Below are 27,589 nucleotides of genomic sequence, written 5' to 3'. Positions count from 1 at the left end.
AAAATAAGTTAAGAAATTCCACACTACCCTTCTTGGAGGAAACTATTGAAAATAGGATGTCAGTGTTTAATGAAGCACCTGCGGGACATGGACCCACCTGGGGAAAAGCAGAACTGAAACAAAGATCATTAAGTGAGCCAGGTGTCTGCAGTGGAAAGACTGCAGGAGTCTACTCAGGATCTGCACAGCTTGTGGGCAAGCAGAGGGAGTACAGACCACACAATCTGAGGGTAATGGGGAGCCCTGTAGGATTTTGAGAAGACAGGCATGTGGCACAGAGAACATTTCAAATTTGAAGCCAACTTCTGCTCCTACACCCTATCTCGAAATCCAAAGCAAGCAAGAGAGAGAACATAGCAGTGGTATGACATAGTATGGCTTGTGTTTTTAGAAAGTCATCGTAGGCGCTGAGTGGAAAATAGATGAGAACTGGGATAAGAAGAAAGGAAATTAGATGAAAAGAGCTCAGGCAAGGGAGGTCTTAGAGGAGCAGTGAGGACCACTGTCGTCTTCACTGGGGTGGTGATGAAGATGGTAGGCAAGGTGGATTTGAAATTTTGATTAGAAAATCAATGTCCCATGCCAATGGAATTAAAGTGAAAGAAGTCACAGGCGATCCTTGAGTCCTGGGGTGAGCAACTGGAGGCAGGGGGGAGGCCTTTACTGAGATGGAGCAGATGGGAATCTGGGAAAGCTGACAAGATTCAGTAGGAAGCCAGGAGCTTTCAGGGCAGCCTTGAACTAGGGTTGATGGGCAGAACTGGGTGTGAAGCATGCCCACTGAGGGGTAGGACTCAGACTCTTTGTATGTTCCCACTAGCTCTGCCTCCTCACTCTCCTTTGCCGGTTCCATCCCATTGTTTAAGGTCCGAATGTCACAGTGATAAGGACCCAGTCTTCAGGAGAATTGGCTTCCGAGACTGAGTGTTGTAAGCTCTGTCTGCTGCTGGCTCCATGGACTCCTGACTCCAGACTTCTGGGCTCTCAGCAGCTCGTCTTCTGCAGCTGCACTTTTAGTAGACATCTAGGGATTACCATGTGCCCTGACTCACCGAAAAGCCCTGTTTCTGTATTTTCCCCAACTTTGTGTCAATCCTTGGAGCTACTGAGGCCAGACACTCAGCATCCAGCTGAAGTTCTGTTTGTTGCTATTGTTCTCTACTTTACAACCCAAGGCCGCTGCCTAGAATCCAGCTACATGTCCCTTCTCCTGCTGTAACCACCCTTCCAGCCAGCACAGCCTGTGTCTAGGTCACTGAAGGGCTATAGGACTTCCTCCAACCCACCAGTGGTAAATAATGACACAGAGACTTTTATAAGTCTAAAGTTGAGGACTTCACCTGGGCAGATTCTCATCTACCATCTAGACTTGACCCAACTATTCTTGCCTATGACCTCTGCTCTGCTCTGCCCTTCTGCTCTCTTCTGTGTCTGTTCCAAAACCTTCATATTTGCCTTCTTATCCCAGACTTCCTCTCTCTCTCTCTCTCTCTCTCGAAGCTCTGTCCTCTACTTCCTGCTCCAGAAATTGGTCATTAGCTCTTTATTATAACCAAACAGCAGTAAGAGAACACTTGAACATCTTTTAGAGTGCCTCTAGGTAAATGAGGAAAGTCAAACATTCACAAACTAGAACACCCAGTGGTGGGACACAGAATTGACAATAGCAGTATCCTGCCAGCACTGAGTTCTCTGTCAGAACAGTCCAGAGACGTTTCCTCACACAATGTGAAGGAAGGTTACTCCAACACAGGGCCTTCCTCACTGGCCCCCCTCGGTTTTTCTCTTTTTAGTCTGTCTCAGCACAATGTCCACAGCACTGGCCCAATGGCCCCACTGTTCTCAATTCTCATGTTTCCACTCTGCCACATTCTGGGTCATGCTAAGACCCTGTTCAGAACAATTTAGCTAGCTGCTCTCACTACCCATGTGACCTTCTCCCTGCTCTGCTCTGGCCATGGCACATTCTCAGTGAGGTCTTCTCTGACTTCTCATTTGAAATTCTAACCCTCCGGGCACTCCCCCTTCTACTCTTTACCTTCTCCACTGCACATGTACACCCAACACTTCTCTTACTGTTTTTTTCTTTCTGTATGTCTCTTGCCGCCAACTATAAACTCCATAAAAGGCTCTTTGCCTACCTGTCCCCTGTCTTGTGTCTCTCCCGACAGATACTCAGTACCTATTTGTGGTGTAAAGGGGTTACAACAGGAGACTGTCTGCTCCTTTTCATCTGCTTCCTTCTAACTCTTTATTAAACTGTTGTAATTTCTGCATGTTCATAAAGGATATAGGGCAGAGTGAAAGCCAATGGACAGCAGTCTAGGCTCATGGCTTCTCCACAAGCTGTTTGACCTAGGTCGTGTCAATTAGTTTTTCTGAGTTTTGATCTCTTTGCTAATAAAATGGAGAAAGCCTGCCCTGCCTATCACAGGTGGCTAAGATGCTACAGAGTAATGTGTGAGGGACCATTGTCTTAGTCTCTTATTTTGCGAAAACAAATATCTGGGGCTGTATTCACACAGAAAGGACATTTACTTCATAGTTTTAAAGGTTGGAAGACTACGATTAGGTGGTAAATATTGACACAGAGACTTTTATAAGTCTAGAGTTGAAGATTTCACCTGGGCAGATTCTCAGATTCTGTCTGTTTGACCTCTGGTTAGAGCCTTCAGATCATATCACAACATGGTAGAAACACATATGACAGAGAGGGAGGTCACATGGCAAGGTGAGAAACCGGGATCTGGGAAAGAGGCCAGGCCAGCTCTTTTGTAATAACCCATTGTCTCAGGAAGTAATCCATGGGATTCACCCTCTCTCCTTCAAAGGAGCATTACATCATTTGTGATGGAGGAATACCATTACCTACCTACCTTCTACTGGACCTCACTTTTAACAGCTCTTTCATTTCAGTACCACTGGGGACCAAACTCGCAACACACCAGTCTTTATGGTTACGATGAAAACCATTCCTAATTCAATACTATAACTTTATATGTGTGACCACCTCATTGAATTCTCATATCAAGGCAGTGAAATTGCAGTATTGAATTCATTTCACTGAGATGCACCCCCAAATTAAATGGTTTGTTCAACCATTAAACAACAGAACTAGCCTTTGAACCTAAATGTTTTCTTTTTAAAAGAATCTTATTTTGTTTATGTCTATATATGTGCATGTGTGTGCCGTTGTTCATGGCAGATATCCTAGGAATGGAGGTACAGGCAATTGTGAGCCTCCTAATGTGGACTGTGGGTGGTAGGAACGGAACTCACGTCCTCTGAAAGGGGAGTGCTTCTTCCTAATGAACTCTCTCCAGTCCCTGAACACAAGCACTTCACTTCTATGTCCTGAGCAGTTGTCCCATTATGCTCAAAATCAGTTAATGACTGTGTGCAGAGATGAAGAAGATTTGACCCAAGGTGAAACTGTTGCTTCTGCAGTTTTTTTCCCCGACTGTTATTTAATGTAGTATTTCCCTGACAGTATTCTCTGTGCCCTTCTTTGGATTCAAATAGGCACACAGTCCTGTTTCCCACAGGCAAACAACCTTCAGGCCTCTCTACCCAGTGAACGAAAGCCTGTCATGGGTCTCTCAGGCTTTTGTCGTGTGTCCGACTAAGCAAGGGTAGATGGCTTCCTCAGGTTGAGACACCAGTCCTCAGTCAAGTATTTGTTGACAACTACAGAGATGAAGACTGGACTAAGCTGCAAACACCTGCTTCCCAAACAACCAAGCTATGCTCTATTCTTTGTGTTACGGTCTTTCTGTGTTAATGAGTTTGTTAATGTGCTTTAATTAGTGTTTACTGAAAAATAGCTGCACACAGATTAGTCTTGTGAGAGACTTAGCCAAAATGTTGAGGCAATTTGTTCCTTGTATAAAGCAGCTAATAAGTGAGAAGTACTCTGTAAAGGTTGGAAAAGGACATTAAGTTGGTTTTTAAGAAATAGAACTTTGTTTCTACAGGAAAAGAAATGATTTATTTGAATAGGTAGATTGAAATATTAAAATAGCAATCCCCTCCTAACTCAGGTACCAGATGATTTGCATATAACAAAACTGGATAGTGGCAATCTGATTGGAAGCCATGGCATCCACCAAGAGGGGAGGTCTACAGAGATCCTGAAAGAACTTGAAATCACTTGTAAATTTCATTAAGTGTTTTGGTTCCCTTCAAACCTATGCATTATGTATCAACTTTTGTTTCTGAATTCTGGCCTCAGGCAAATTGCCAATGTCACAACCAAATGAGGGTTTTAAAATTCTCATAAACTGCTCCCTCTTCATTTGGGAGGATTTTCACTTCCAGAGGAGGAAAGTGAACGTTACTGGATTGTTATTCAATCTGGGCTTCATCTGTAAGTTAATTTGTCTCTGTATAAATGTAGGGACCTGGATGAGGTCTCCTTGCAGCTGTTGTAGGTTGAAGGAACACCCTCTTCAACCTACCCCTCAGAGGTAGCTTGTATGTGAGCTGAGTCGGGTTCCCACCTCAATGCAGAACTCAGATCCTAGAAAGGAGTGAGATAGGGTGTGCCACAGCTCGATGGGGGGCTTAGGCTCCGGTGTTCTGCAAAGTAGGGGGTATCATTAATGTATTGTGTTTTCAAATAGCTAGGAAGGAAGATGAATGCTCTCATCACAATGACATGGTGAGTGTTTGCGAGGCTGAATATGCATATGCCCAATTTAATCATCACATTAGGCATGTCTCTATAAAAACTTCACATTGGAAGCCACATATGTTCAATTTTATGTATCAGTTACAAGTACCTAAAGTCAAAACTAACCAGTCAGGTGATTGATGACGATCCCTATTTCCTGATCTATGGATTTTACAAACGAAATTTGAGCCCTGTGAGCCACACAAATGCTGCCCGGTAGGAATTTCGTGAATGAGGGCCTCAGAAACAGTTTGGTATCAGAGGCCCTGAGACCAAGGTGTAACTCCAAGCACCTGGTGCTTTCCAGCACGATGAATAGCACCAGAAAGCCAGCCTGCTTCCGGGAGACTAGTCTTCCAAGTCTAGCATCTGTGTCCATCTAGTAATTAGTCATCCTTCTGATTACCCATGATGCTTTTCCTACTTGTTCTTTAGTTTTGTTTTTTGTTTGTTTGTTTGTTTGTTTGCCTTTAGTTCACAGTGTGTTTTGTGATGGACCTTGGAGAGGCAAAGCCTAACAGCCATTAAGATCTGCCTGCAGAGTAGACAGCAGCAGGAGAGACAAATACAAATGACAAGAATCCCAAAACGAAAAATCAGAGGTCAGGTTGTTGTCCTTCAGGTCGTCTGAAGTGAAAGGGCAGAGCCGCTTCTGTGTGAAGGGGTATATACAGACTACAAGTCCTACTGAGCACTGCCTGTCACCCAAGCATCCTAGAGGCAATTGGGAGAGGAATTGCCTAGAGCAGATTGGCTTATGGGTATATTTTTGGAGAATTGTCTTGATTGCTAATTGATATAGAAGGCCTTACACCACTGTGGGCAGCACCATTCTCTAAGATGGTTTGAGCCTTCAAGGAAGCCAGCAAGCAGCAGTCTGTCACAGTCCCTGCTTCAAGTTCCTGCTTATGTTCCTTCCCTGGCTACCCTCAGTGGAGGAGTGTGGCCTGCAAGCTGAAACAAACCCTTCTTCCACTAAGTTGATTTTCGTTAGAGAATTTTATCATTCACAGACAGGAAACTAGAACACTACACAACAGTCTGAAAGCTCGTGACTAAAGTCAGGCATTATCCCCTCTGAGCAATGTCCTGTGATGGCACCTCTGCCCCTTTCTAGCCTCCCCCAGAGTGTCCCTCCTCCATGTACCACCCATGTACCACCGCACCGGACCCAGTCTTCTGCCTCCATGGGTCCCCTCACTGCCACCACCACCCCCTGTGTACCGACGGCTGAGTGTCCTAAGGGAAAGGTCACATCTCACTCTTGGCATCCACATCTCTGGAAGTCTGAGAAAGGCTGAATGAACACTAACTGGATATGTGAGTGGAAGCCAGTATTGAGAGCGACACCTCCACCCCCATGGAAGGCACTTCCTCCCCCACACCGTGCCAAGAAAAGAGTAACACGGGAGTGTATACTTCTACTTTACAAATGGAAACATGGTGCTAGGGAGGCAGCTCAGCAGTTAAGCCCTTGCTGTATACCCATGAGGTTCCCAGCTCAGATCCAAGCACCACGCAATCAGTGGACATACAGTACAGATCTGTAACCCCATCTCTGGGAGAGGCGGAGACAGGAGGATTGCTGGAACTTGCTGGCTGGTTTCCAGCCTAGCCTAAAAAAAACCTGCCCCCACCCTTTCTTAAAGAAATAGGTGAAGGGTAGCAGCAAAGACCATGTGATACCCTCATTTGGCCTCTGTATATTCAAACATATACGTACACATAAGTGAATAAACCTTTTTCAATGAAAAAATACTTAAAAATACAAACACTCCTTAATGTACAGTGGAGATAAATCCTGCTAAACCCATGCATGCTGTGAGACTGTGATTTGTGTGGAAAATGCATCAAATAATCTCACCTGCCCAGCATCCCGGCCTCCTGGGCCACTGTAGGGCAAAGCTCTCTGCTGTAGGTCAGGACTCCACAGAAGATCCCACCAGGGAATATGGAGGATGTGAGCAATTGGCAATATTAATTCCAGGTCTGGAGAGGTGGCTCAGGGCTTAAGAGTACTTGCTGCTCTTCCAGAGGACCCCAGTTCAGTTCCCTGGATAGTCTGCTCACAACTATCCATAATTCCACTTCTAGGGGATCCCTCTTCTAACCTCAGGCACTAACCACAGGAGGATGAAATCAAACACATTATGCAGACTAAACTCTCAAGCACATAAACAAGTAAATCTAAAAATAGTTTTCAATTAACTCAAAATCAAACACATAGTGAATCTGAGATGTTCCTGGTGAAGCTTGCTTGAGTTGCATCATGGGACTCCACTGTAGCATTGGCTCCGGAGGTGCCATGTGAGCACTTTGCACCACACAGGCTGCCACACACCGCACACACACACAGACACACACATATGCTGCCATGCACACACACACACACACACACACACACACACATGCTGCCATGCACACACACACACACACACACACACACATGCTGCCACGCACCGCACACATGCTGCCTCACACACACACATGCTGCCTCACACTGCACACATGCTGCCTCACACACACACACACACACACATGCTGCCTCACACACACACACACATGCTGCCTCACACACACACACACATGCTGCCACACACACGCACACACATGCTGCCACACACACACACACACACACACACACACATGCTGCCACACACACACACACACTCACACACACACATGCTGCCTCACACACACACACACATGCTGCCTCACACACACACACACACATGCTGCCACACACACACACACATGCTGCCACACACACACACACACACACTCACACATGCTTCCTCACACACACACACACACACACATGCTGCCTCACACACACACACACATGCTGCCACACACACACACACTCACACACACTCACACATGCTTCCTCACACACACACACACACACACACACGCTGCCACACACACACACACACACACACACACACACACACACACACATGCTGCCCCTCACCGCACACAGTCAGGGAAGGCTGCATGAAAACGCTCTTTTCCCTCTTCCCAAGGAACAACACCCGATAATCACGTAGGACAGCTCTACAAACTATGATGTGTATTTTCTTTTCTCTCTGCAGTTGAATTTTCGTGGCCAGAATGGTGAAGCAGAACAGCAAGCTGGGCCCTGAAGTCATGCAGGACTTACTGGAGATCACGGACTTCCCGGAGCATGAGATCCAGGAGTGGTACAAAGGCTTCTTGAGAGACTGCCCCAGTGGACACTTATCAATGGAAGAGTTTAAGAAAATATATGGGAACTTTTTCCCTTATGGGGATGCTTCCAAATTTGCAGAGCATGTCTTTCGTACCTTTGATGCAAATGGAGACGGGACAATAGACTTTAGAGAGTTGATCATAGCCCTGAGTGTGACCTGAGGGGCAAGCTGGAACAGAAGCTGAAGTGGGCCTTCAGCATGTACGACCTGGACGGTAATGGCTACATCAGCAAGGCAGAAATGCTGGAGATCGTGTAGGTAGGGGCCCTGGCATGTTAGAGGGAGAAGCATGTGTCACAAGAAAGACCCAAGAGGCACCCGGAGAATTGGGACTGAGTGTGTAATCTGGTGTGTTTCTGAGGCAGTTAACTTTTTGAAAAGTTTGAATTTGCATGCCCAAAAATGGCATAAAAATCTCCACTGGTCAGAATTTCCTGCAAACCCAGGAGCTGCAACTCTGCTGCCTGCACATGCTCTCCTGTCAGCAGTCACCTGGGCTTTGGGGTGGCTCCCACACTGCAGAGAGACAGGGCTCTCCCTGGTGGCCACCCTTGTTATAGTCTTCCCATTGGTCAATATAACGACCTGCTCAGTCATAGAGTTTGCGGTCACGTCTTCTGAAGTTGCGTGAGTAACAAAGCCCTGGCTTGGGTCCCCACCTGCGTTTTTCAGGGACCACCTCTGTGGCTTTGATCAGCAGTCAACACAAGCAGTGTCTTCACCTGTGAAGTGGGACTGCCTGTCATGGGGCTCGTTTAAGTTTAGATTTACCTCCCCATGTGAAATGCTGTCTTAGTTACCGTTCTGTTGTGAAGAGATACTGTGACCAAGACAACTCTCATAAAAGAAAGCATTTAATTGGGGGCTTGCTTACAGTTCTGGAAGGTTAGTCCGTGATCATCAAAGTAGGAAGCAAGCAGACAGGCATGGCGCTAGGGCAGTAGCTGAGAGCTTTGCATCCTGATCCATAGGCATCAGGGAGAGAGAGACTGGACCTGGTGTGGGCTTTTGTACCCTCAGAGCCCAACAAGACCACACCTCTTAAACTTCTCTAAACAGTTCCACTGTGCACCAAGATTTCAAACATATGAACCTATGGGTGCCATTTTTATTCAAATCACCACAAATGCCCAGGACCAAACACATAGTCAAGATCACTGTTCTTAATTTACAGCTTTGTAGGGTCTGGACTCTTTATCCTATCCAGGATGCAAATACAGAGAGCTTCTTCATTTTACTAAGAAACGCTGAGTTTGGCCTCCCCAAACCACTCGGTTTGAGTAAATTCACTGAAGCAAACAGGAGAAGGTGGTGCTGGTAGGCTCGTGGTAATGGCAGCTTGCTGAGCAGTGGGTGGGGTCTGGGGACAAAGCTAAGGAGATTCACTGAGGGCTCAGGAGAGACTTGGAGAGCTTCTGCTACCGCCATTACTAAGAACTAGATGATGACAGAGACCACGGGAGCTGGCTGCCGTTCACCTCTAGGTAGGTGAGGGAAGCTCGGTAGAGAACCACGTGGTGGAGGTGGGTCAAGGGCGTGGGTTTTGGATTCTTGGAGGGCTCAGCTCAGAGGTCACATTCATTGCAGGGCTTCTGGGCAAATGTCCTATTGAGATAGAGCTGCTGCCCTGGGAAAATGGTAGCGTTGGGTAGGAAGGGATGGAACAAGGAGATAAAAGAAGTCAGCTGCTGTAGGAGTGGGGTTAGCATATTAGGATAGAGGATGGCTAGCTTGCGGAGAATGTTGGGGACCATGACAAGGGAAACTGGACAGAGCTGAAAAGACTACAATAGAGCTGTGACTGAACAGTAGTCATGTTCAGGTGGAGCCTGCATGGGCAGTTACAGCACAAACGTTAGGAAGATGCAAGATGAGGGTTTCTGGTGACACTGCCTCACCCAGGAATCGCTCTCCAAGCACTTCTCTCTTCTGAATGGCCACCAGTGGCTCTCCTTCCACCAGAGGGTAACAGGCCATACCAAAATAATCACTCAGTGATATAGATCTTAAGCATTTCCCCTCCTCTGCAGAGGGGGACAGCTAATGTAAAAGATGGACAGATAAAGGGGTGGGCTTGAGAGATAGTTTAGTGGCTAAGACCACTGACTGCTCTTCCAGAGGACCAGGGTTCAATTCCCAGCATGGTGGTTCCCAACAGTCTGTCACCCCAGGCTCAGGAGATACACTGTCCTCCTCTAGCGTCCACAGGTACTGCAAGCACAGGACATACATGCACCCAAAGCACCCATATTGTACAATAAAGCAGAATATTAAGAGAAAAGTATTCATTATTCCATCCTACCCTCAATTTTTTTTTATTTTTAAAATTTTTTTGTGGGTAGGACAGTTTCTTAAATGATATATTTCTTGATAATTTTTAATATGATGATTTTTAAATTATATATTTCCTGGTCCTCTTACCATGCATTAAAAATATTCAGTTACGTCTGTAAGGTGTATGTTATTTTCTACCTTGCCATTTTCATCTTGCAGAGTAACACAAGTATTTCTGTGTTTATAATGATGTCTTATAAAAATATTTAATAAAATGCATAATAATCCTACAGTATATTAAAATTACTTAATTTTCTACTGTTGGATATTTAGGTTACCTCCAGTTTTCATTATAAATGATTTATTCTTTAAAAATAAAATAAATCTGCCAGGTACAGTGGTGCATACCTGTGATCATTTCAGGCCAGTCTGATCTACAAAGTGAGTCCAGGACAGCCAAGGCTACACAGAGAAATCATGTCTTAAAAAAAAAAGTCAATCTTTCTATATAAAGTTTTTCTATATAAAGTTTTTCTTTCCATTCTTAGGATGGAATCCCAAAAGCTGGGTCAATATTTCTAAGATCTCTTGATACATCTTATCAAAGTAGTTTTTCTAATGCCCCCACAAGTGGAGGTAGGACAACTGCTTATCATTTTGCACCTTAGATTTCCCTTATTTTTTGATAGTTAAACAAAAATTAAAATTCCAAGGTTTGATTTCTGTAACTATAATGAATGCCTGAAACAATCAACTTACAAGGAGGTTTGTTTTGACTTACAGTTTTGTAGATTTCGTCCCCTCTGTGAGTCTGGGCCTGTGGCAAAACATTACATCAGGGTCGGGAGTGTGAAGCAGAGAAAAACCATTCACCTCATGGCCAGCAAGCAGTGAAAGAGAAAAAGACTGAGGTGCCGCAGTCTCCTTTGAAGACTCACTCGGACTACCTGAAGATGAGCCCAGCAGGCCCCCTCTTAGAGAGTCTACCACTTCTCAGCAGGGCCAGACCTTCAGGTGCAGAGCTTCGGGAACACATGACATTCAGTTGTAGCTTTCATCCTAACTAGGCTTTTTTGCTATTATGTGTTGTTTTACTATTTGGTACTGGGAACAGAACCAGGGGGTTCATGAGTACTAGGCAAACTCCCACACACCCCAGTGCGGACTTTGCTGCATTCCAGGCCTTTCTATCTCAGAGCGCTGGGCTCTGCCCTTGGAAGAGTGGAAAGGGCTATACTCATTTTGGACAAAACTTCTTCCTAACTGGAATCTGAAACAGAAATGCCCAAGAGCCATGGTGTTATCTTCTAATGTTTTGTTTTTTGTTTTGTTTTGGTTTTTGCCCAATTTTCCTGGTGGTTTTTGCAGCCATTGTTGATGAACCTGTAGATAGCAAGACTGTAAGGAACATGAGCTTACGAGAATGGAGATGCAGCTATGCACTCATCTGCTATCCATAGCTCAGCAAAGGCCCTGGCAAGGGGAACAGTGTTCAGGAAGGTCACATTGCCCCGTGCTTTGGAATGTGGCTTGGAAGAGCAGGTAGGAGAACGCTGGGACATGCAGAACACGACAGCAGACCCCAGACCCTGAAGGGTCTTCCACCATGTTCAAGCCTGGTGAGAAACATGAAGGTGTGCTCAACCTGATGGAGGCCTGCCCCTCACTGTAAAGTGCCCTAGGCCACTCCCAGGCCCTCATAAGTGTCCAGACCTGAACTTCAGACATGCGTGTGTAAGGCTGAGGTTCTTAAGAAGCCTGTCAATAGAAGACTCAAATTCTTCAACCGTTGGACACCCCCATGCCTTTGATGGTTAATACTCATGGCTGCGAACACCACAAGCACCTGAAGTGACTTTAGATCATCGAAGAGATTAAATTAAATCTCAAACCATTTTCATACCCAGGGCTATTTTGCAAGCTGACAGTCCACACAGTCCATCACATTCTTAGGCTGATCCCTATCATCAGTTATTTGGGATGAACTGGAATTCAGTGTACCTCACTGAGCTCCACGGTCTGGTTTTGTTTTTGTTTCTGTTTTTTGTTTTTTAATCTTTTATTCCTTCCCTTTTTGAAAGCCTACACTCTCTAAGCCCTGTCACAGGAAGCTATTTGTGGGGATATTCTTGTCTTTGTCCTAGCTGGTCTGCACCACTTAGGAAAACATTGATTACTTCAAAGCAGTCACTGTCTGCTGAGTGTCTGTGGTAAGCTGGGCAAACAGCTGTTCAGCTGTTCGGAAGCAGGGAGGCGGGGCCAGCTATGCTAGGGAGCACCATAAACGGACTAAGGGTCTCATTGTTGAAGGAACACTTGTAGCTTAATAACAATCTCTGAAAGCAACTTCCTAGCTGAATCACCATCCCTTCAAGACTCAGCAATTCAAGCCATTTAATGGGGAATGAGGGGAGGAAAATTTATGATCATTTGCCTACAAATGCTGACAGGGTCAGGGCGTAGACCAGGATGAAAGTGAGTCTTTAATTAGGCTTTGCATAGAGATGGAGGGACGTACGCTGTTCAGAAATCATCCATTTGTTGTACTTAGATCTTTCCCTCGACTTAGTTTTGGAATAGTATTAGTGACAAAAAGGCTAGAATTCATTTCCGGATATTGGTATGAAAGACTAGAATTTACCACACTACCATGAATTCTGTGCTGAAGCCAGCTGAATTAGTCTTTATGGCTGCTACAGCAAGGAGCCCCAAAGCTCATGGCTTACAAGCCCACAAATATATTATCTTATAGTTCTGAAAGTCTGACCTCAGTTTCACTGGACTAAAATTAAAGTGTGCTTATGGTTGTGTCCCCTTCTGGAGCTATTTGGAGAAAAGATTTCTCATCTGCCCCAGTTCTTAGAAGAAGTTTACATTCCCAGGCCTGCTCATTCACCTTCAAATCCAGCTGCACAGATGCTGGCTCCCTGGGACTGCAACCCTGATCGTCTCTTCCGTTCATGCATGCATTTGTGTAGTTATGAATGTTAATCATTGGTTCCTGTGTTTTCCGGGGCCATGTGTGGAATCCAGGTGTACCCTCCCATCTCCAGATCTGTGATTGATTCATCCAGTTTTGAGAAGTCTCTTTGCTATGTAAGGTAAGACAGCTCCAGGCTTCAAGCGTCAGGACACAGACATCCACAGGGGGTGGGGGGGTTCATTACTCAGTCTACCACATATGCTGGAGGACAGTTGTGGCTCTTTTTAAAGAAAACTATTTATTTTCACTATTTTTTGATGTACCATCATCTGGATGAATAAATTAAAACATCTGTGAATTTGGTTTAGAGCCTTAAATGAACACTTCTTTTTTACAGTTATGTGTCTGATTTCCTGTTAGTTACAAATTTAGGATCCTGATTTAGGCTGGTTTTTAGTATTGTACAGAAGCACTTCCTGCAGCTTAAAGCAGGCTGAAACGGGGACCTTTCCCCACCATACTCTGAATTCTCTGCTCTCCATGGGAACAGCTGCCTGTCACTTTATGAGGAAGGAAATTCCTTTCTTCCTCTCATAGTTCCAGCTCCCTGCCCTGCTTGGGGGCAGTCTAAATGCCCACACACCCACCATGGCACAGGCTGAGTCTATGGAAAGGGCCAAGTGATACCTGAAAGACATCACCAGTTCTCCTGTGGCCTAGAACTTCCTGGAGCTGTCAGAGACAGAAGCTGGGATGGGAATACAGCATCCAGTGTAAGAGATGGAGTGACGCTTGCCTCCCGTCTGTTCGCAAGTAGTCACTGAGCAAGGCCGATGTGACGGCAGGACTGTCATTGGTTACAGGGACAGGCGTCAGCCTCATAACTCAACGTGAGCAACAAACAAGTGCAGGCAACAGCCACCTTTACCCAAAGTAAAGATGATGGCTAGGCATCTTGAGGAAAGCAGGCCAATGTCCCCTTCTTTTTAAAACTTCAGGTTCCCCTATCCTCCTTTTGCATCTATTATGTGCTCCTTGCAGGTCCCTTAAGAAGAAATTTAACCATGAGTCTACTTTCTTGACTAGTGGAATGCACAAACTATCTAGTTCCTTCTGGATGATATGTTTTTGTCTATCAAAGTTTTGATCTGTAGACTTATGGTTTTTATCAGATTTGGAATGTTTTTAGTAATTATGCTTTTGGCTCTCTTTCTTCCCTCCTTCAGTCTTTAATTATGGACATACTGTACAGCCTGAAGCCCACACACAATCCACCAGCATTGCAGATGCTAACTGTTCTCCCTTTGATCTTGGGTAACTTAGCCTCATGTCTACATGAGTACTTGTTTTACTAGTAGATCTGATTTGCCATCAATCTCACTCTGTGCATTTTCCACCTCAAACATTGTAGAATTCATTGCTAAAAATTCAAGTTGGGTTCTTTGTAATGTCTTCTCCCATCTCTTTTGGGGAAAGATGGAGCACATTTTTGTATGGGTTTAAATGGCTTTCTGCTAATTATAACATCTGTGGCAGTTCTGGGCCACTGGATGGAGTTACTCCTCCTTCTGTGTGGATGATACTGCTTCCTTAGGAGACTGATAGCTTTGGGTGGGAGGGCACAAGACATTGTGAATTTTACCCGTTGAGAGGTATATTTTGTAAATATAAATTCTGTCCAGCTTTTTAATGTCCTTATGCTTTGTTCGGAGAAGTAGTTAAGTTTCTAGGAAATGGCTCGAACTTTCCAGATCTTGGTTTTAAAATTTGAGCAGGGATCACTGGGACTAACTATTTCCCAGTAGACAGACCCCACAAATCAGGAGGTTTTCCATGGATGGTGACATTCTTCCTGACCACAGCTGACGGTCAGGCTCTCCTCATCCATCTTCCCATTTGATTCTTTCAACCCTGTTTTTTGCTAGTTCTCATTCTTCTGCACAGGAACTCAGCCAGACACACATGGGGAGCCTCAACAGTGCTCTGGACTCCTGCCTGTGTGGTTTTCTCCTTTACACTGTCTTTGAATGACTAAACACCTTGGTCTGTCCACCCGCCAGTGAGTCTATAAAGCTCCTTCCATAGGGGTGAGTCAGTCACTGTCACAGCATCACAGTGGAGATGTCCAGGGCTTACTTCTTCTGGTTCTAGTTTCTCAGGAATCACTGTCATTGGCTGCCTAATTTACAGATCTTATAAGCTTATACATCAGGTTCGATGTATTTCGTCTTTGTCAAATCAAAATATTCTTCAACCATTTCTTGTGTGTAGATGATCCATTCTGATTACTCACACCTCGATCTCTATTACCTCCTTCCTGTCCTCATACCTACCCTCCCCCCATGTAAGTTGTTTTCCCATTTTCATGGTTTTTTTGCTTTGTGACCCGTTGGCTTTAACCAGTGCCATCTATGGAACATGTTTGGTTTCTGTTGGTGATGGCTTTAACTGGGAGGGTAGTCCAGTCCCTGAGAATCCTGGTTGGAAGTAACCTTCTCTGTTTCCATTTTCACATTCAGTCTGAATGCCTGTCTCTCTGCCCCCTGTGAGTTTCTTGACCTGGACCATGCTTTCCTTTTCTAAATCTGAAAGATATTGTACGGTCCCTGTGCTTATCACAAAGCCAGCATGCATTCATCAACCAAAGCAAATACTAAGCCACAAAACATACACAGATGAATAAACATCCTATGAAGCAATGTAGATTCCACTGGGAAGAGAAAACTCATGGAGAAGCATCATGGGTCTTGGATCATTAGTTCTGCCAAGAAGAAGAGGGAAAAGAACAGAGGATTCCAGGAGAAGGTGTTAGCATCAGACTTGGTCTTGGCTCAGAGAGACTCTCCTTGGGGTGCTGATTTTACCAATGCTTTGTAACAAAAGCATTGGTCAAACCAGTTTGGGAAGTGCTGGATTCAACTTAGTGGGCATCTTCAGTGCAGAGATTCTAAGGGCCTTTTTAACATTTGCGCTGTGGTATTCTTACCCTTCTTTAATACTTGTAAGCTTCATTTTCACAGATCTCTCTTCATTTCTATTTCATTCATTTGTTCACATTTTATAATATATTAATTTTACAAAAAAATTGACTCTGGTCAAGTCAGAGACTTTCTCATTATTCTTCTATTAAAACTTGATTTTATTTAAAGTATAAGAAATATACATTGTTCAATCTCTGTAATCAGAAGTGGAAAGGTAGCCTATCTCTGCACTTGAGCCCCTAAGTACTCTACTTTCTACATGAACTAAAAGTCAGTGTTGTCTGCTATTATATTTGAAAAGCTACAGATAGGTAGAATTGAAGTATTTCAAGATAAATATGAGCTACGGACTCAGTCAAAACTAGCACCCAGTGCATCGAAGGGTGCTGGCACAGAAGCCCCTGGGGTGGTGCTAGGGACCACCAGCACTCAGTAATTTTCCAGTTAATTCTCTCTGTCCTAATACATTTCAGTCAGCATAAACCAGTGTTTCTCACCTTGTTTGGGTGATGGTGGTCTTAGGGCATCTTGAAAGACACATTTCTTAAAAAGAGCTGTAGGGGCACATTGGCACTGGCTCACACCTTAATCCCAGGGCTTGGAGGGAAGAGGCAAGCAGAACTCAGAGTCTGAGGCCAGCCTGATTTACAGAGAGGATTCCAGGACAGCTAGGGCTCCACAGAGAAATACAATTTTGGGAGAGAAGAAAAAACAAAACAATACAAAACAAAAAACTTTAGTGAAAGCACTGTATCGCAGAGTTTGTCCCGCTTATGTGTGTATAGCTTTAATTTTCACACACTTGGTTCTATAGATTATCTAATGTCTATCACCTTTAAATGATAAAAAGGCATCGTGCTGGCCTTTTAAATAGTAAGCTGTTGTGTAGGAAGGAAGAGTCAGTTTATAAATCTGTACTTAAGATCTTCAAAGTTCTCAGGCTTGTATGGGGAAAAATATGCAAAGTGGACAGACCCTATTTTGAACAGGAAAAACTGATAGTTTATTTTTTCCTAAGTAAAAACCTTCATGAAATGTAGTATAAGAATGAGATGTCATTTATGGAGAGGGAGCAAGAGGGGCTGAAGAAATGACTGACTGGTTAAGATCACTGCTCTTCAGAGGGTAGAGATGGAGTCCCAGCCCACATGGCAGCTCACAGCATTCTCTAACTCTACTTCCAATGGATCTGATGCCCTCTTCTGGCCTTCGTGGTCACCAGGCAAACACTCATGCACATAAATAAAAAATGTTTCAAATAATAAAATAAAAGAGGAGATGGGAATGCTGTTCTCTTGTCAGAAATGGTACTCAAATACCTCAGCAGGACATGGTGATGGACATTGATGTAGTTTACCTTTCCAGCTGAATGACATATCATTCCAGCATGTAGACACTGACTGCAGTTTAAAATTATTACCAGAAAAGGTTTTCAGGGTCTCTTATCCTGGTGTAGAAATCTTTCTAAGTAGGATGCTTTTCCTTATCTGCAATCCACAGACAGCACTGCTCAGCTAACCTCCGCTGCCATCAGAGAGCACTGAATGTCTGGTGCTTTATAGGAAGAGTCTAAATTCTCTGGTGAAAAGAGTCGCTTTGGTGTCTTTCAGAGAAAACGCCTTGATTCTTAAAATTGTGCCTGGCCTTGGTCGATCCACAGCCCTGTCAATCCAGATGTGACTGTTTCTAAGAGTTTGTTCTTTCAGGATGGAAGGAATGGAGGGAGGGAGGAAGGAGGGAAAGTAAGGAGGAGTGAGGAAAGACCACAAAGAGGAAGGCCACAGTGAGCCTAACAGGGAACAACCTTACTGGGCTTCTGAGTGTCCCAAAGGTACACATATACCCAGGGACAGCGTCCTTCTAACAGGACTTAAAAATAGGCTACCTCTGCCAGGTCTTCACTGACATTGCTAAAACTAACATGCGGAAGCAGCTTGGTTTCTCTATGGCTTAATCCCATTAAGTTTGGGGGAAATGGTGATAATAAAAGACATGGTTTGCCTCAGAGCACTGGTTGGGACTGTGTCTTTTCTCTTGAGGCTCTAGAGCCCTAGACTGAAGCTCAACAGTAGTCAGTTTTGGTTGTTCCTGCTCTGGGGAACAGAAGGAAGCCATCATCCCTCCAAGCTAAGCTTGTGAGACTGACACCACTGGGGCCTGAAGCCCCACCTGCCCTATCTTCTCTGTCCTGGGGCCTGAAGTCCCCCCACACCACTGTCTGTGCACTGCCCTGGGGCCTGAAGCCACCCCTGTCTGCTCTGCCCTGGGGCCAACCACATTACAAACTTGGTTTGGGGATCACTGCATTCATCCTATTGGCTAATTGATGCACAAAGAACAAATCTAATCTAATTGCCATAACAAAGCCATTATGCTTGGCCAAAGACCAGCCTCTTAAAGGAAACCTAACCATCCAGACATCCAGGTGCCCAGTTTGCAACTGCTACTAATGCATCGTCTTGTGGAGGATTCAGTGACTGTTCTTTGTGGGCTGGTGATGTGGCGAGGGAGCTGTTTGTAGAGCCCTCATTTCTCTGAGCCAGTTCTATTCCTTTGTAACAGTTCAGGACCCTGTCGGCTGTTCTCAGCTGTTCTCACAAGCCTCCATCTGTGTCATCACCTGTGCTGTGGTTTAGAACCACAGGCCAACCTGTTGGCTGTAGAGGTAGTCTCCTCTTACGCCCTGTGTTTGTGTCAGCTTTCACGCCTCCACTCTAGCAGAAGTGTTAAAGGACTGACCTCCATACTGCTACTGCTCGTTGTCATCAAAGTCCCAAGAAGGAGGATTCCATTTAGCCCTAGCCTTCCAGGCCCAGGGTTCTTAAAGGGTCAGTGGGTTTCTAAGGGAGCACTAGGGACTGAGAAGAACGGAAGTGAAGGCTTTCATGACAACTACTAAGGCGTTGCCGGTGTGCCTAAGCCCATCTAAACGGTGGTCTCTGGAAAGTGGGATACTTTTCTCAGTGTGGTAGCATCCAAGCTCTTTCTAAAGGGCAGATGAGATGTGAGAGGACAAACCCCGCCAACTGCTTTTCTTTGGAAGGTCTGTGCTCTTTTCATGTCTTGCTTCATAGTCAGCCTTCAGGGCGGCCTGCCCTAGCCTCCTTTCAGACTCAGAGTCCCACACCTCTTGTCATCATGCCACACAGTCCCTTTGCCCATCCCACAGTGGGCATCTCATCCTTCTGCCTGCTTCCTGGTAAACCCCTCAGGACAAAGGCAGGGCTGGGCGCAGTATCCTGGTGTGTCAGACTCAAGACAGAAAATGACAGGTGAATGAGTGGGTTGGGAAAATGAATGGTAACTGAGACCTGTGGAGGGGATAGTCAGGAGCAGAGGCTTACAGGGTTGGGGTGTTGGTGGATATGCTCCTAAATCCGCAGGTCTGCATAGTTGTCTGCAGTGATAGATATGTATCCACAAACATTTGCGCCAAAGGGGGAAGCTGCAGCTGTTGGCAGACTCCGAGAGTGTAGGGAGCTTACAAGAATTAGATTTTATGTATAAATACACATTTACAGAGGGAGAGAGACATGGGAAACAAAGGGTGGGAAACAAAAACTGTGAGACAAAGAGGGAACCTTATATAGAGAAGCAGAGTAAAGGAGAAGAGAGGAAGAATATGAGAGCTGGGCTGGAGAGATGGCTCAGTGGCAAAGATTCTCTCTGCTCTTCCAAAGGTTCTGAGTTCAGTTCTCAGCACCCACATGGCAGCTTTCACCTGTCTGAACCCTCTTCTGGTGTACTCATATACATAAAATACACAAATAAATAAATCTTAAAAATGTATATATGAAAGAAGACAAGTGAGGTGGGGCTCTCACTCTGGAACAAATTCTTTACACTGGTGCTATACAAGACCTTGCAGTAGCCACTGCCAGTAGCCTGATGAGTAGCCAGGCATGATCGCCCGTCACAAAAGGAGGGTGTCCTGGCCAACTATAATTGAGGGTAAGTGGAATGAAATGCTCCCAGAGACGTTGCAATAGAGCCATTTGTTTGTGCAGAGGAAGGGAGAGTGCACGCTGAAGAGGAAGGAAGGGAAGGCATAGGTGGCTTCCTGTGGTAGGGTCCCGTTTTCTTTTATCCTTAGTACATGGGCCAGGCTTGGGGGTGAGCAGGTGAACACTCAGATAAGAAATGAGTGCGAGTGAAGCCACTCATCTAGGAAAACAGGAGAGCACCTGACTGCAAGACAGTCACAAACACAAACCAGGAAGGAGCCCCCAAGAGGCAAAAAGACTCAGGAGAGAAACAACTGGGTCCAAAAGAGATTGGGGAAAGACAATCACAGTATGCTGAAGTCTTGAGGCAAAAAATAAATGCCTCTGTTGTCTGTAAATATTCCTCAGCTGACACCTCTACGCATGCTGACGGAGCAGTGCTTGCCCTGGACAGAGGCTGTGCTGGGGTGAACCGGTGGGGTCCAGACACTGCACTGCTGTTGCTGTTCTGAGATCCCTGAGATTATGAACTCACAGAACACAAAGAAGCTCAAAGTGTGTGTGTGTGTGTGTGTGTGTGTGTGTGTGTGTGTGTGTGTTGCCTGGTCCCATCTTGCCTTGTTCTGGAGTTAGCAGGAAAGCTTTCCCACTTTTAAAAAGAGCACTACCTCTATGGCCAACAGGTTGGCCTGTGGTTCTAAACCCATAGCACAGGTGGAGACACAGATGGAGGCTTGCGAGAACAGCCGAGAACAGCCGACAGGGTCTGGGACAAGAACTAATTACAGCCCTATTCTTGCCTGCAGGAACTCTTTAGCAAGCACTTTTCAGGAAAGCTGGATGTGGCTGAGTTTATCCAGTGTTGGCCATCACTCTAAACTGGGCCACGGTGCTGGCCTTGACTGTCTTCCTAGAGTGACTGACCATGGGGTGTCCCTGGAGTTCAGCAAGGGACGTGGAAGTCTGCCGCAGGGGTCTCTGAGGGATGGTATCTGCCCAAGGGGACCTCTACTGGGTGAATCCACCTTCATTCTTATTTTGTTGGCTGGGATTAGAACATGTCTACAATATTTTAGGTATTTCTGATAGGATTGATCCTAAACAAGAATGTAAAGCAGGGAAATTTAACCCTTACTATCACCTTCGCCTGGCATTTCCTCTTCTCTTTAGTTGTCTTTATTTCCCTGTTTTTCCCAGTTACACTGATGTACCTAGAACTCCAGAAAGTTCCAGAACTTTCTGACAAAATCTATTTTTTAAACGTTTTCACCATGCTGAAGTGCCCAAAGTAAAATTGATTAACAATGTCATGATCTAAACAATGACTTCATCTTGCTCTTCCTAAATACAAAGTACCTTTGATGAGTGAGGCCCTCGAACCTTTCCTGTGCATCTTCACTTCCACTTACTCAGTCCTTCAGTCAAATCTCTTTTTCTTCTATCATATTTCACAGAAGTCTATCTCAGCCTGAGATTGCAAAGTTATTATAATCCAAAACTCTAACAGCACCTGCCTTCCCTCTCAGAGCTACTTGGATCTTCAGAGAATGAGTGAGCCTATAGCCACGCACTGTGGAGAAAACAGTGCTGCACAGGTTGAGAGGACTGATAGGGTCTGCCAGGGGGAAGATAATGACATACACATGACCACCCTCACCCCAGTTCCTGTAATAATGACTCTGAGACACAACTGCTGAGAGCTCCTTTACACTATAACACATCAGAGGCAGCAGGATGGGCTTTTCTGCCAGTTGGCACTACCGAGGGTGTCGTTGGTGGAGAGCAAGTTTGAGGGCCTGGCTTCTACCACAGACTTCACATTCTGTCCTGTAAAAGGCTCAGGGACAGACGGCGCTCCAGCAGAGCAAAGGGCCCTTCCCCTTACTCCAGCATCTGACTCTTGATAGAGCTACTGTTGGCTTGAACTGTTTCCATATCACAACCCGGCTGCTTCTTTCCCTAGGCTATCTACAAAATGGTTTCCTTTGTCATGAAAATGCCTGAAGATGAATCAACCCCAGAAAAAAGGACAGAGAAGATCTTCTGCCAGATGGACACCAATAGAGATGGTAAGAGGCTAAAGGACTTTGCTTGGGTCAAGCTTCTGGTGGAGTCCAGGCAGGGTGGCTCTATAAAAGGACCAAATGTCAACCACAGGGACCTTATGCACAGTGATATGTGACAACCACCTATGCTGGGTGGGGAGGAATAGAAGTGGGTAGAACCTGGAGCTGGTCCCAGTCTAGAGCAAAGGCCTTATTTTCTAGGCCCTTCTAGCTTTCTCCTAAGTTAGCCTTCCCCAGAATAGAATGGGTCCTGTGGAGCAGAAATAAAAGGACCCAAGAAGCCACTGAGGTAGGATGGGCCTTTTCTAGAAGTCTGGATCCTTGTGGCCAATAGGCCAGAGTATGGGGATGTGCCTGCTGTTTCTTAAAGACCCCAACAGCTTTTATCCCAACCTGCCTGAATGATCTTATGAGCAGACTCTACGATGCTGCGTCCAAGTGAAAGCTCAGGTAGTGGGAAGCAGGTTGGAGTGGTCTGCTGGTTCCACTGGGTGAGGGTGCTGCCTGGATGCAGCCAGCAGGTGCACAAACCAAAGAGCGCTTGGTGACACAGGAGGACCACAAGTCTGAAGCTATCTGCAAAATCAAATAAATAGATATGGTTTCTGCATGTTGGGCTACCAAGTAAGCTACAGGATCCCCAGGCAATTGAAAAATAATGACTTCTTTATAGCATCTCTCTCTGTGCAATATTTGGGGCATACGTATGCTAAGTAATTGATCGTTATTCAACTGAAATTTAAAGTTATTTTAGAATCATTATTTTTATTGCCAAATCTTGAAATGCTATTCAGAAATAGTTCCTGAGTTTACAGTGCTAAGTCAAGGCCTACCATTGATGACCCAATGCTGCCAAAAGCTTCACAGCTCTTTAAACAAACATGTATTTCTTTAATATTTACATGCATGTATGTTTGTACCTGCACACATGTGTGAGTTTATATGCATCACACGCATGCAGAAATCTGAAGAGAGCATAAGAGGATATACAGTTCCCTGGAACTGGAGCTGCAGGTGGTTGTGATCTACTCAACATGAATGCTGGAAATCAAACTGGTCCTCTGCTCTTGACTGCACTTTCCTTTACATAGTTTCCAGGAATCAAATTCAGGTCATCAGGTTTACACATCACATACTTCTATTCACTGAGACAGCTCACTGGCCCCAGACCCTCACACCTGATGTTTAATAATTCTAGTGAGCTGTGTTCAAATAGACCAGGTCCTCTGAGAGCTGTTTTCCCTCATGTGCCCTGATTCACAGCACATAGTTTGTTTCACAAGTTTAAATAAACATGGGATTGTTTTTATGATATTGAACCACAGGTTTTGGTCATCTGGGGAACATGATGGCTTTAAGACCCAGCCTCTTCCTTAGAGGAGGACTAAATGATGGGGGGAAAGACACTTCTGGATATCTGGCTCAAGGCAATGGCAGAGCCTCTCCACTGGGATTTTTTCTATGGGATCAAAGAGCTCTGCCTGGGCCCTTGCCCAATGCACAGCCGAGTACTACTGCCCTGGGCTTTGAGAAGGAAAGATTTGTTTAAACAAGGAAAGCTATGGGGATGGAGGCAGTGAGGGCAGGAGGGCAGGAGGGCAGGGACTGCCCATGGACATTCTAACATGGGTGGGGTTTGGGGTAGGGGGTAGGGACAGGGAAGAGACTCCACCCCTCCCTGAGGAGGAAGGGGAGACATTTTCCTTAGCAGTGTAACTTGGTGTAACAGTGATACTAAGTTGCCCATGCCCATGCTCTAAATAACTTTCTCCCCATGCTCACATAAGCAACTCTAAACTCATTGAGTCTACACACACACACACACACACACACACACACACACACACACACACACATGGTGCACATGGAAATGTGGGAGACATGTGAAAGGAGCCTGGTTAGGAAAAATGAAGGGATCAGCAAGAGTGGAAGGGGAACAAACCAGAGTAATGAGGTTGTGATCTACTCAACATGAATGCTGGAAATCAAACTGGTCCTCTGCTCTTGACTGCAGAGCCATCTCTCCAGCCAACTCATTTTTAAAACATAAAACTCATTTTAATATTACAGTGTAGAATTTTGCAAGTATTATTACATGACATGTATGAGTGTGCCATGGTGCACACATGCAGAAGACATGTTTATGAAGTTCGTTTTCCCCCACTTTCCTTTACATAGTTTCCAGGAATCAAATTCAGGTCATCAGGTTTACGCATCACATACTTCTATTCACTGAGACAGCTCACTGGCCCCAGACCCTCACACCTGATGTTTAATAATTCTAGTGAGCTGTGTTCAAATAGACCAGGTCCTTCGTGGTGTGTATGATAGCATGTTCTGCATAGAATAAGCCTCCTTTTCCCCCCATACGTGGGGCGCCAGCTCCCTGAGAATCTTGGTTTGGTGGCACAGCCAGCTTGTTCACTGCTAGAAGTTGCCTCCATGAAGCTGCCTGACATCCTCTGAGAGCTGTTTTCCCTCATGTGCCCTGATTCACAGCACATAGTTTGTTTCACAAGTTTAAACAAACATGGGATTGTTTTTATGATATTGAACCACAGGTTTTGGTCATCTGGGGAACATGATGGCTTTAAGACCCAGCCTCTTCCTTAGAGGAGGACTAAATGATGGGGGGAAAGACACTTCTGGATATCTGGCTCAAGGCAATGGCAGAGCCTCTCCACTGGGACTGTTTCTATGGGATCAAAGAGCTCTGCCTGGGCCCTTGCCCAATGCACAGCCAAGTACTACTGCCCTGGGCTTTGAGAAGGAAAGATTTGTTTAAACAAGGAAAGCTATGGGGATGGAGGCAGTGAGGGCAGGAGGGCAGGGACTGCCGAGCACCCGAAAAACACACTGCTTCAGCTCAGGGCTTGGCTTCAGTGCTTCGGGCATGAGCCTCCTGTCCCTCCTCACTTGGAGCAGAGCCGGCGTGGTGTGAAGCCTGCTGCCACCAGAGTCTCCTTAGATAAGGGTCTTTGCATCCCACTGCTGGCCTCTGCCATGGAAAGTCTGCACCTACAAGCAAGTCAATCTGGGAGTCTGTGCAAGAGGCAGAGTTCATATGGGGTACCAAATGCTCTACAGCTTGTGGTGCCCGATGCCTGTGCTTGTGCCTGCAGCTTTAAAGTGTTTAGATGCTGCTTCCAATCCCATCCCCTCATTCTCATCCTGCAGGGGCTGAGCAGGTAGCATGGAAGAGCAGCTAAGGAGGTACTGAAGTGCACAGGCCTGGAGGAGCCTGGCAGCCTCGTATCTGTCTTTGGAAAAACAGATGGGGCTAAGTCTGCAGGGAAGGAGAGAGGGCAAAGTTAGGTAGTTAGGTAACGGCTCCCAACAGTTCTATTTCCAACTATCAGTCAATGAGTCACTTCAATCAAATGGTCACCATGGAAGTGCCAGGAATGAGGAAAGCCACCCCCACCCCCATTTCTCCAAAGTGATAGTGACAGAGACCTTTACTGGCAGAAAGTTGAGGAGGAAGGATACTGAAGATCCAGGAAATTGAGGAGCCTGAGGTAAAAAAGGAAGCTTGGGCTACACAGTAGAGTCCATATCAAAAAAGAAGAAAGAAAGCCATCTGGTGAGAGATCCAGGTTTTTGGCTTCCTTCTCAAGCCGCCTGGGTTGACAGAAGTGTATCACCTTCTGTCTAGAACACACTCCTTTATCCTCCCGACTTTGGATGACGGTGGTGCTATCCTCAAAAGTTGTTAAAAAGAACCTACACTCCTGCTCTGCCCACTGGGAGCGGGGTGGGGGGAGGAGTCTTCTGCAAACCAGAATACAGCAGTACACAGGGGCTGAAGGGCCTGAGCCTGGCACACGCAAATGAGCTAGGGCTACTCAGTCCTCAGAAGCTGAGCATGAGCACAGGGGCTCGAGGAGTGGGGTGAGGCCCCGGTATAGGTAGAGGCAGAAGAGCCACTAGGGCAAAGATTCAGGTCAGGGTAAGCCAGTACCCTCCCCAGGCCCTGGGTCCTGTCCTGGAGGTCTTGTTAAATGGCCCTGTGCACTGAGCGAGGTGGGGGAATGCCATGGTAAACAGAGAATTGGGGTCTCTGCCTCATGGTCTCCTGGCTTCTGGTGGGTGAAGCTGTGGGCTTCTGCTGTGCCCCGTGTGCAGTGCAAAGGACCACAGGCCGTCACTCACTGGTCCTCTTGCCTTCTAGGAAAACTCTCCCTGGAAGAATTCATCCGAGGGGCCAAAAGAGATCCATCCATAGTGCGTCTCCTGCAGTGTGACCCCAGCAGCGCCGGCCAGTTCTGAGCCCCGCACCCTAAGGACGCTACAGCTGCCTGGGTCTCTCCCAGTTGGCTTTTAAACTTATTTTATTTGTATTTTTTTGCCAAACAATATTGATGGTGAAGCTGTCCCCTCTTCAGTCAGACGCGCTCTGCTGTGACACCCTTGCCCCTTGCTTCTTTCGTCGTGGACGTGAATGCCCAGAGCGCTTGCGGAGAGCATGAACAGACTTCGTGGTGTTCCCTGTTGGATGACTTTTTAATCATCATTACTTTTTCCCCTTTGATTCTAATGTATCTGTCTTAAAACCCAAGACTGGTGGGGCCAGAGAAAAGAATTCCATTCTGCCCCTGAGATCCTTCAGCAAGCTTTGAGGGGCTTTGTTTGAAAGACAAAACTCCTAATCTGGGTGTGTTGTCACGCATGCCCTCAGGGCTATGGCAGGCACCCGGAGGCTAGGTTTTCTAAGAGCAGGTTACCCCCTGGGGTAAAGCTATTAAAGCCAGCTGGGACATTCCCCTCCACCCCAGCAGGCTGTAGTTTCCAAGCTGTGAACATTAAAAGGTAAATTAACAGAGATGGGGAAAGATGACTCAGCGGTTTTCCCACCCCACAGGTTTACAGAGGTGAGCTAATATGAGGAGGTCCTTTGAAAAATCAAACACAGATGGTAACATTCTAAAACCAGACCCATCTTGCTACCTATTTGTGATTTATAAAAAGACTGCTGTATATAAAATATTGGGTCTTGCAGACCAAATTAAGTGTTTTGCCTTGTAAATGCATGTTTAGTGAGCGCTAATGCAATCTTACTACAGAAGACTTGTTTTAGCAGTTTATTGTGAAGCCAACTACAACGAATGTCAGTGTCTTGTTTTAAAGTCCTGTCTTTGCACAAATGTACCAGTCAACAAGTGTATTTTATATACTCCATAAAATTACAAAAAAATGATGACAAGGGCCTGCAAAACCTGCACTCCTGGTGCAGGGTCCGTACCGCTCCCTCCCCCAAAGTGACTCACAGACCGCGGTTCCATGCAAAAGCAAGAGGCAGTTTATTCCGATCGCTATGGGGGTCGTCCCTTCAAAGCAGGAGACGACCCCGAGCATACAAAGCACAGAGTTTTTATTTCAGGCCTTTACATTGATTAGTTAGCAGAAAAGATAGCAGTTATGCGGTTGGCAGCTGTAGCGGGGAACTCATAGCTTCAAGGACAGTCCTCCCCTAAATTGCCTGACTTGCTCTTTCTT

At 45.7% G+C, this 27,589-nt stretch overlaps 1 pseudogene; it reads left to right on the top strand.

Annotated features, from left to right (window-relative positions):
- Positions 1 to 26,543, top strand: part of LOC110542452 (neurocalcin-delta-like) — a 72,980-nt pseudogene extending 46,437 nt beyond the window's left edge.
- Positions 26,544 to 27,589: the final 1,046 nt, after the last annotated feature.

Source organism: Meriones unguiculatus (genome assembly GCF_030254825.1).
Source record: "Meriones unguiculatus strain TT.TT164.6M chromosome 13 unlocalized genomic scaffold, Bangor_MerUng_6.1 Chr13_unordered_Scaffold_34, whole genome shotgun sequence".
Classification (NCBI taxonomy): Eukaryota; Metazoa; Chordata; class Mammalia; order Rodentia; family Muridae; genus Meriones; species Meriones unguiculatus.
This window is presented reverse-complemented; position numbering and strand designations above follow the sequence as displayed.